Below are 10,068 nucleotides of genomic sequence, written 5' to 3' on the forward strand. Positions count from 1 at the left end.
GTTTCGTAGAAAAAGAGGTGCAGGAGCTCATTAGCATAACTCATTAGCATAACTTATTTGCATATGTCAACCCCGCTGACATCACCAGAAGAGTGTCAGAAGGCAACACCCACCGCGCAGGCTTCACTGGACTGTTTTGGATTGCTAGCTATTGGGGGTGGGGGTGGAATGTGCAGATCTGTCCTTGCAGAGGAGGGAGAGCTTGTACCTGAATAAAATTTGGCCTTAAAGGTGCCACTGGACTGTTTTGGATTGCTAGCTATTTGGGGGGGGGGATGTGCAGATCTGTCCTCACAGAGGAGGGAGAGCTTGTACCTAAATAAAACTTGGTCTTAAAGGTGCCACTGGACTGTTTTGGACCGGGGTGGGGGTGGGGGGAGCTCTGCAACTTACCTGGCTGCTTCTTGCTCTGACTGAGGGCTGCTGGGAGCAAGGGGTGGGCTTGTTGCATATGCCACACCCCCTGACATCACCAGAAGTGTGTCAGAAGGCAACACCCACCGCTCAGGCTCCACTGGACTGCTTTGGATTGCTAGCTATTGGGGGGGGCATGCAGATCTGCCCTCGCAGAGGAGGGAGAGCTTGTACCTGAATAAAACTTGGTCTTAAAGGTGCCACTGGACTGTTTTGGACCAGGGGGCCAGGGGGGGAGCTCTGCAGCTTACCTGGCTGCTTTTTGTTCTGACCGAGGGCTGCTGGGAGCAGGGGGTGGGGCTTGTTACATGTGCCCGCCCCCTGGGCTCTTTACTGCCGGAGCTCCTCTCCTGTGCGCTCCTGCAGGAAATGACCCATGCCTGCTGCTTCTAGTGAGCTTAGACAGGAGAAGGTCTACCTGCCCTGACTTGGATGGCCCGGCCTTGTCATAGCTTAGAAGCTAAGCAGGGTTGGCCCTGCGTAGTGCTTGGAGGGGAGACGACAAAGGATGTTCAGGGTTGCAGGCAATGGCATTACGGGGCGGGGTGTGTGTGCGTGTGTCAGAAGGTAGCCTCGGCTGGTGCACAAAAAAACCTGGCACCGGCCGTGGCTGGAGCACCCAGGCTGGGATCTGTGTAGGACCGCAGGCCATGGGCAAGTTTCTCCCTCCTCCAAGTCAAGCTTTAGGCAAAAGCAGTAACGCACCTCATATTTTTCCTGTGGGTTTTTTCCAATCTGCTATAAATGCTAAGGTCTCTCTAAACCAACTCAAGTCCCTTTTCTCTGCTAAAGGGAATCAATGCGTTCCTGCAGTGATTAGAATTTTTAACTCTAACCTCTTACCTCAGGTTCTGTTGTTTGGTATTCCTATACGGTTTAATGCCCTCAACCAAGGCGTGGAGAACATACAAGCAGTCTTCCTCAGACAAATTGCCCTCTAGGATGCTGAACGTTTGTGGTCCTGTAGCCTTAAATCCCTAGACAAGATTGATCATATAATTATTGACTGCCCTTTGTACAAGTCGCCTCGGAAAAAACCGCTCTCAAACTTACTCCATCCTAAAAGATACCTGAGCAGCAAACTGAAATGTCAGTTTCTTCTGGATGATTCAGATTCTGAAATTACTAATGCTGTTGTCAGATTTCCTGTAGAAGTTCTCAAAATTCAAGGAAACTTTAGATTTTAGATAGTACTGTTTTATCTTATGTAAATTATATATTTGTTCATTTTACATATTATGGATAAGTCATTCTGTGATTGTTAACATGCCAAGGCCACGGGCACACGGGCAGGAAAATGCAGGGGGGAAAGCTTGGCTGTTTGCCCCGGGGCAAAATAACGCACGGTGGCGCGGGAAACAGGTGTTTTTTTCTCTGGACACCAAAGTGTGTGCATGCCCCGTTGGGTGCTCGTGCGCATCCCATGGACAGTTGGGGAAAAAAACCCTTTATACCAGGGGGCATGGGCGGGCACTGGAACTACCACCGGAAACGTGATCAGACGCCCGCCCTTGCCCCACGGTTACCGGAAACTAGTACCTCCGAGGTACTAGTTTTTAACTGCGCATCTTCGGCGGGAAGCCTCGGGTGCGCCACGGGAGCTCTACGCTTCCCAGATGTGGCGGTGAGATCGCGCCCGGAAAATCCGCCTATCTTCCGTCTCTAGCGTGCCTAATGCTCCGTGTGACTGGGGCCCAACAAAGGTTTATGTATGTTTGTATGAATCTCAGACAGGCGAATACATGTATTTGCACGGTCATTTGCAAAATATATAAAACCCAGTTCATAATTGGTTTGGGAAAGAAAGCTGGAGGAAGTGCCTTGTTTTTAGACCCAGCTGGTTGAAGTCTGCCTTGCTCTTCCCTTTCTTGGAATATCGCTGATGATGTAATAGATTTCTTGCCAGATCTGTTCTGCACCTCTCAAATTGCAGAGGAGCCAAGTCTTACAAGGAGCTCTGCTTTGTTTTAAGAACTCAGGCTTTGCAGCATGCTGAACTGTTGTTAACCCTCGCAAAGGAGGCCTTGGAGAATGCAGAAACAGTCAGTAGCTCTTGAGAAGGAATTGAGAAAGAGCGGGCGGAAGAGTGCGGTTCAAACAAGGGGCGATTCTTCATTGGCTTTTCCCTCCGTTGTTTTACCCAGGGCTCTTTTTGTAGAAAAAGCCCAGCAGGAACTCATTAGCATAATAGGCCACACCCCACAGCAGAAATTCATTAGCATATTGGGCCACACCCCTGACAGCACAGGTCATTAGCACATTAGGCCGCACCCCCCTGTTACCAGAAGTGTGGTTATCCAGCCACACCCACCTTTTGCTTCTTATTCTGTTGACCTTGTCTGTTGTCAAAACCCAGGGCCTTTTTTTGTAGCAGGAATTCCTTTGCATGTTAGGCCACACACCCCTAATGTAGCCAATCCTAATGAGTTCCTGCTGTTGGGTGTTGCCTATTATGCTAATGAGTTCCTGCTGGGTGTGGCCAACTTGGGAGCCAGCCGGAACTCCGTTCCTGTGCGTTCCTGCCCAAAAATAGCCCTGGTTTTACCAAATGTACCTTTGAACAGAAATTCCCCTCTGCATTGCATGCCGCTTTCATTTTCTTCGATCATTGGGTTTTATGGTTCCATCTGCATCGATTTATGGCCGTTCAGGGGGTGACTTTGCAGTCAGTAAGGCGTTGGCCCCGGGGTATTTGAATGTGGTTTTGAGCTGCACCTTTTCCTCGGTGTTGAGCAAATGTGGAATGAATGTGAGATGCAGAATTGCCGAAGGCTGAAATCCACCTCTCAAAGAGGCTGTGTGGCTCAGGGTAGTGAAGGCTTTAACATCCAGCCCGTTACAGCTGGTTTGTTCACACCTGGCTCTGGAGCCAGTTTGGTGCAGTGGTTAAGTGCGCGGACTCTAATCTGGGAGAACCGGGTTTGATTCCCCACTCCTTCACTTGCACCTGGCTGGATGACCTTGGGTAAGCCATAGTTCTTCTGGCACAGCTGTTCTTGAAAAAGAGCAGTTTTTGTGAGAGCTCTCTCAGCCCCGCCTCCCTCAGAGGGTGTCTGTTGTGGGGAGGGGAAGGGAGAGGAGTTTGGGAGCCGCTTTGAGACTTTGGGAAAGATTGAAGGTCAAAGAAGACGGGGACGGCAAAGGATGAGATGGTTAGACAGTGTCACAGATGCAACGAACATGAAGTTGAGCAAACTTCAGAGGACGGCGGAAGACCGGAAGGCCTGGCGGGATCTGGTCCATTGGGTCACGAAGAGTCGGACTCGACTGTGCGACTGAACAACAACAACGACAACTGAGACTCCTTTGGGTAGTGAAGGGCGGGGTATACATCCAAACTCTTCTTTTTCTTCTTAGGTTGCAAGAAAATTTGATGAGATTTCGTCTGGCAGACGAGGCAGGTTAAATGGAGGGTGGGATGTTTGTAGGTCTAAAAATGGTTGTTTACAATCACTCCACCTTCATCGTGTGTCTTGAGGTCCACCACCCCTTGTCTGGGAAAGCTGGATCTTCTCAGAAGGCCCTAGACTAAATTCATTTGAAGGCCGATCTTCCCCTCGTCTTGCCAGAGGGCTGCTTTGAGGAGGGGGCGGATGGCGACTACAGCGGCTTGCTGGCAAGTCCCACTCATGGGGAATAGGTGACCCGTCCAGTGGAATGTATCCAACCAGCAGTGTATTGCTGGTGATTTCCTGCTAGCCTGACCTCTGTCCCATTTTTGTAGTTGGCTGCGGTGGCTCTAGTGGTTAAGACGCTGAACTGCAGGCTGTGGAAGATCGGTAGTTCAGCAGTTCGAGACCCGGGTGCCGCAAGACGGAGTGAGCTCTCGTCTCTAGTTCCAGCTCCTGCCAACCTAGCAGTTTGAAAGCAAGACATTGCAAGTAGATAAATAGGGACCACTTCGGTGGGAAGGGAACAGCGTTCCATGCGCCTTGGTGTTTAGTCATGCCGGCCACATGACCACGGAAACGTCTTCGGACAGCGCTGGCTCTTCGGCTTGGAAACAGAAATGAGCACCGCAACCCTAGAGTCGGATTCGACTGGCTTTCAAGCAAGGGAACCTTTACCTTTACCTAACAAACCCGAGAGGTGCACGGTGAGTTGTGTTGGCTGTGCTCTGTGCGTTCGGGGGGGGGGGGGGAAAGTTGCACAGGTTGTCTGCACAGCCCTCCTTTATTCCTGGGCAAGTGGAGAAAGGGGGGGGGAGGGTGGTGCATTCCCCACAAGTTGTGGGCATGCCACCAGAAAGAGAGCTCGCGCCACAGGCAGAGGTGAAGTCTGATGGAGAATGCCAGGGGTCGGGCCTGCGTGGCATCAGCGGTGCCTGACTGCTTGTGTATGGGATTCGGCTCCTGACTGTTCCTCAGGGCTATTTTTGGGCAGGAACGCACAGGAACGGCATTCCGGCTGGCTCCCGAGTTGGCCACGCCCAGCAGGAACTCATTAGCATAATAGGCCACACACAGCAGCAGAAACTCATTAGGAGTGGCTACATTATGGGCGTGTGGCCTAACATGCAAAGAAGTTCCTGCTACAAAAAAAGGCCCTGGGGTTTGACAACAAACAAGGTCAACAGAATAAGAAGCAAAAGGTGGGTGTGGCTGGATGACCACACTGCTGTTAACATGGGGGTGCGGCCTAATGTGCTAATGAGCTGTGCTGTCAGGGGTGTGGCCCAATACGCTAATGAGTTCCTGCTGTTGGGTGGGGCCTATTATGCTAATGAGTTCCTGCTGGGCTTTTTCTACAAAAAGAGCCCTGCGTTCCTCATCTCCCTGCTGGCCTCGTCCGCGACCTCAGAATGTGTGGGGGGAGTCCTCCAGCCCACCCACGGAGTGGGGCCTTCTTTTTTCTGCTCAGTCTCTGCATTCCCCATGTACAGGGGGTGGGATGAACATCTGGGAAGCATCTGGATCCATTGGCATTCCTTAGCTGCCGGCAAGAATCTATGTCCTGTGTCCTCTGGAAGGGTGCGTGCAGGGAGGCTCCCTTGGCCTGGCCGCTGCTCTTCCAGCCGCAGGGGCTCCGAGGGTGTGCCGTTTCCCTAGCCGCCCCGGAAGAGTGGAGAGGTGCAGCACAGGAGCTTCAGCAGTGGTTGTTGCCTTCCAAGGGCCTGTCTGTGAGGGTGCCCAGGAGTCCTTATTGTTACGTTCAGGGGTCATTTTGTAGAAAAAGCGGTGCAGGAGCTCATTAGCACAACTCATTAGCATAACTTATTTGCATATGCCCCACCCCCTGACATCACCGGAAGTGTGTCAGAAGGCAACACCCACAACTCAGGCTCCACTGGACGTGTTTTGGATTGCTAGCTATTGGGGGGGGGAACATGCAGATCTGTCCTCGCAGAGGAGGGAGAGCTTGTACCTGAATAAAACTTGGTCTTAAAGGTGCCACTGGACTGTTTTGGACTGGGGGGCCGGGGGGAGCGCTGCAATTTACCTGACTGCTTCTTGCTCTGACTGAGGGCTGCTGGGAGCAGGGGGTGGGGCTTGTTGCATGTGCCCGCCCCCTGGGCTCTTTACTGCCGGAGCTCCGCTCCTGTGCGCTCCTGCAGGAAATGACCCCTGGTTACGTTCAGTGAAGAACTGGAGCTTGCAAAGGGACTTGACCTCTTCTGGGTATCCCCACCTGCTCCTCTTTGAGGCCGCTGTGGGCCAAACGCTGCTTTTCTACAGCGGTCTCGCAATGTTCCCTCTAAGCTGTGGAGTCCTGTGAGCCAAAACTCTACTTTGTGAGCGACTGGCATTAAAGTTGTGAGAGCGATTTGGCTACTGCATAAATTAGTTTGCTCTGGAGCCACCCTTCCTGAGCGAAGACAACGATGTGTGAGCCGGAGGCAAAAAAACTGTGAGCGAGCTCACACTAACTCAGCTTAGAGGGAACACTGGTCTCGGGTCTGGTCGCCCAGAATGTCTGCATGGAGTTCAGCCTTCAAAAGTAGCTGCAGGGGGCCTGCTTTGGGTCAGAGCCAATCCTCTGGCTAAGCTACTCAAGAGACACACACACCCCCACTCGGGGCAGCATGGAGTGGGGAGGCTGTCAGTGACCACGGGGGGGGGGGGGGCCCGCCCCCCCCGGGCCTCGGTAGGAAGGGAGGGGCGGAAGAACTCCCCTGTGGCATGCTGCTCTTAGCCCTGCTGGGGAGAAAAGACGGGCACCCTCTCGTGGCCTCTTCTTTTGGGTTCCTTGGCACCAAAGCCACAGCAGGGAGAAGAGGGTGTGAGTATATGGTTGTGTGGGAGATTTCACCAGGTGTCGAGATAGCACACCTTCCAATTGGAGAAATCCCTTCTATCCCCCCGCCCCGCCCAAATTTGGGCACAGTGGCTAGAAGGACCACCCTGTCTCCAAGATGTGCTCTCCTCTTAAATTCTAGGCATTGTTGTTGTTCAGTCGCACAGTTGAGTCCGACTCTTCACGACCCCATGGACCAGATCACACCAGGCCTTCCGGTCTTCCGCCGTCCTCTAAAGTTTGCTCAATTTCATGTTCGTTGCATCTATGACACTGTCTAACCATCTCATCCTTTGCCATCCCCGTCTTCTTTGACCTTCAATCTTTCCCAGCATCAGGGTCTTCTCCTCCAGTGAGTGCTCCCTTCTCATTGGGTGGCCAAAGTATTTGAGCTTCAGTTTCATTATCTGGCCTTCCAGGGAACAATCAGGGTTGATTTCTTGTAGGATTGACTGATTTGATTTTTTTGCAGTCCAAGGGACTCTCAAGAGTCTCCTCCAGCACCATAGTTCAAAAGAATCTATTCTTCGGCGCTCGGCCTTCCTTATAGTCCAACTCTCACAGCCATACATGACTACTGGGAATACCATTGCTTTGACCATGCGGACTTTTGTTGGCAGGGTGATGTCTCTACTTTTTATCATGCTGTTTAGGTTCGCCATCGCTTTCCTCCCAAGGAGCAGGCGTCTTTTAATTTCATGGCCATGCATAATTCGTTTTTGTGTGCTCAGTAATGAATTGTGGCACTCTGCTCATCCCCAGAGGGGTGCCCGTCCTTCATCTAGCACACTTTGTAGGTGGAGCAATGACATTTCATAGAATCACAGAGTTGGAAGGGGCCATAGAGGCCATCTAGCCCAGCTCCCACTCAACGCAGGTTCAGCCTAGAGCATCCCTGACAAGTGTATGTTCAAGGTGGTCAGCCGTGTTGGTCTGAAGCAATAGAACAAAGTTAGAGTCCAATCAGGCAACTTTAAGACCGACAAAGTTTTATTCAAGGTGTGAGCTTTTGTGTGCATGCACACCAGGTTCAGGTTCAGGTTTCAGTTTATTGCCTTTAGTCATAGGCCATTACAATGACAGAACAATATAACAATAACATCTATATAAACTTCGAAAACCAGAAGGATTAAAAACTAAGTTAGGACACAATCAAACATTATAATAATTCTCTCTCTCCCATCCAGACTTCCGTTGGTAGTCAAGCTATGGTACTGCTACTGTTTTCTTCCGAATTTTCTCTGCAGTGAGGGCAAAGAGGGCTACCTTGTAGGAAATCTCTGCCTCTACATCTGCTAGTAGCACTAGAATCTCACCTGTCTGTGCTCTGTTATACAAGAACGGGGGCGTTCTCTTCCTTGTTTCTCTCTTCACCTCCCCTTGTCAGTGCCTGCAACCTCCCCCCTTCCTTTTCTCCAACCTATTGCCTACCTTTATTTCTCCTCTTCCTCGTTTTCCCTCTTCACCTCCCCCTGTCAGTGCCTACAGCCTCCCCCCTTCCTTTTCTCCAACCTATTGCCTACCTTTATTTCTCCTCTTCCTCGTTTTCCCTCTTCACCTCCCCCTGTCAGTGCCTACAGCCTCCCCCCTTCCTTTTCTCCAACCTATTGCCTACCTTTATTTCTCCTCTTCCTCATTTTCCCTCTTCACCTCCCCCTGTCAGTGCCTACAGCCTCCCCCCTTCCTTTTCTCCAACCTATTGCCTACCTTTATTTCTCCTCTTCCTCGTTTTCCCCTTTTTTTCTCTTCCTACCTCCCCCCCCCCCCCATCTACCTAGCCTTTGTTTTGTTTTTTAGTTTGCCTGTCTCCTTCCTCCCACATGCTGATACTAACCGTGGGCCAGATTACACATTATGTGTAACATGTAACCTTGCAGTAGGACATCAGCTGTGAATTCCCTGTAGGAACTCAATTCTGAAATGCCACAGGAACTCAATTCGGAGTCAGGAGGTCTTCAACCTAATCCCCCCCGCACCCTTTCCCTGACCTGAAATGGCCCCAGGAGCATCATTTATCCCCCCCTGCAAATCCAAATACTTTACACTACCTTAAATATTGTTATTTTAAAATGGGGTTGCAGAAAAATGCCCTGTCTGTTCCTGGCACCACTGTGTGGGTTTTTTGATCCACACTCTATTGCCTAATTCTGAGTTCGAGACAGCCTCCCTCTCCACTGCTGAGTAACTCTACTTTTCTGCGCTGAGCCTTCTCTCAGCCTGTGCAGAAAGAAAGTCAGGAGGCATGGCTCCCTTGCTTTTTACACATGTGCCTGAGCAGCGGGTCCTCCGTAAAAGAAAAAGAGAAGAAAAGCCGGTTCTGTAGGGGCTCATCATGACCCATCTGAGTTTCCCAACACATGGAGACCACTGGCAGTGAGGAATAGTCAAAAACGTCTTTCTAGCAGTGCACGTTGCTTGCTATCATATGTGAACGGAATTCTGACTGGAATAGGACTTCCCCACATCTTTTGTTGTTCAGTCGCACAGTCGAGTCCGACTCTTTGCGACCCCATGGACCAGATCACGCCAGGTCTTCCGGTCTTCCGCCGTCCTCTGGTCAACTTCATGTTCATTGCATCTATGACACTGTCTAACCATCTCATCCTTTGCCGTCCCCGTCTTCTTTGACCTTCAACCTTTCCCAGCATCAGGGTCTTCTTCTCCAGTGAGTGCTCCCTTCTCATTGGGTGGCCAAAGTCTTTGAGCTTCAGTTTCATTATCTGGCCTTCCAGGGAACAGTCAGGATTGATTTCTTTTAGGACGGACTGATTTGATCTTCTTGCAGTCCAAGGGACTCTCAAGAGTCTTCTCCAGCCCCTACACATGGCAAAAAGTGGGGCTCGAAACAAGGTCTAACGGAGGTGACTTTCTCACCCTTATTACACATCCAGGCAAACGTAGCATAACTGTGTTGTGGTTTCAGAAGTAGAGATGCCTTTTCCTCATGTGACCAAAGTACAATAGCCTCAGTGTAGTCATTCTAGCTTCTAGGGGGAGATCGGGCTTGATGTGATCTGGAGCCCACTCATTTGCCTTTTTGGCGGTCCACGGGGTCCGTAAAAGTCTCCTTCAACATCACATGTCTATTTGCTCATCCCTAATTGGAAGGGCTAACAAAACACACACCCAGACACCGCGGGGGCTCTCCTGCTTGGGCCTCCCCCCGTTTTCCTAGGATCTCTACTCCGAGGTGGGAGGGGTGTTTTTCTTTGCCTGCTCACCTGGTCCTGTAGTCTTGTGGGGTTGGGTGTGTGTGGTATTTTTGATGCTCTAGGTCAGTGGTGGCGAACCTATGGCACGGGTGCCAGAGGTGGCACTCAGAGCCCTGTCTGTGGGCACCCGTGCCATCGCCCCAGCCAGGCCCAGACTGTCATTAAACTGTGGAATTCTCTGCCAAATAATTTTAAGTAAATGAAAGCA

The sequence above is a fragment of the Gekko japonicus genome, unplaced genomic scaffold, assembly GCF_001447785.1.
Source record: "Gekko japonicus isolate JY-2015 unplaced genomic scaffold, Gekko_japonicus_V1.1 scaffold3768, whole genome shotgun sequence".
Lineage (NCBI taxonomy): Eukaryota > Metazoa > Chordata > Lepidosauria > Squamata > Gekkonidae > Gekko > Gekko japonicus.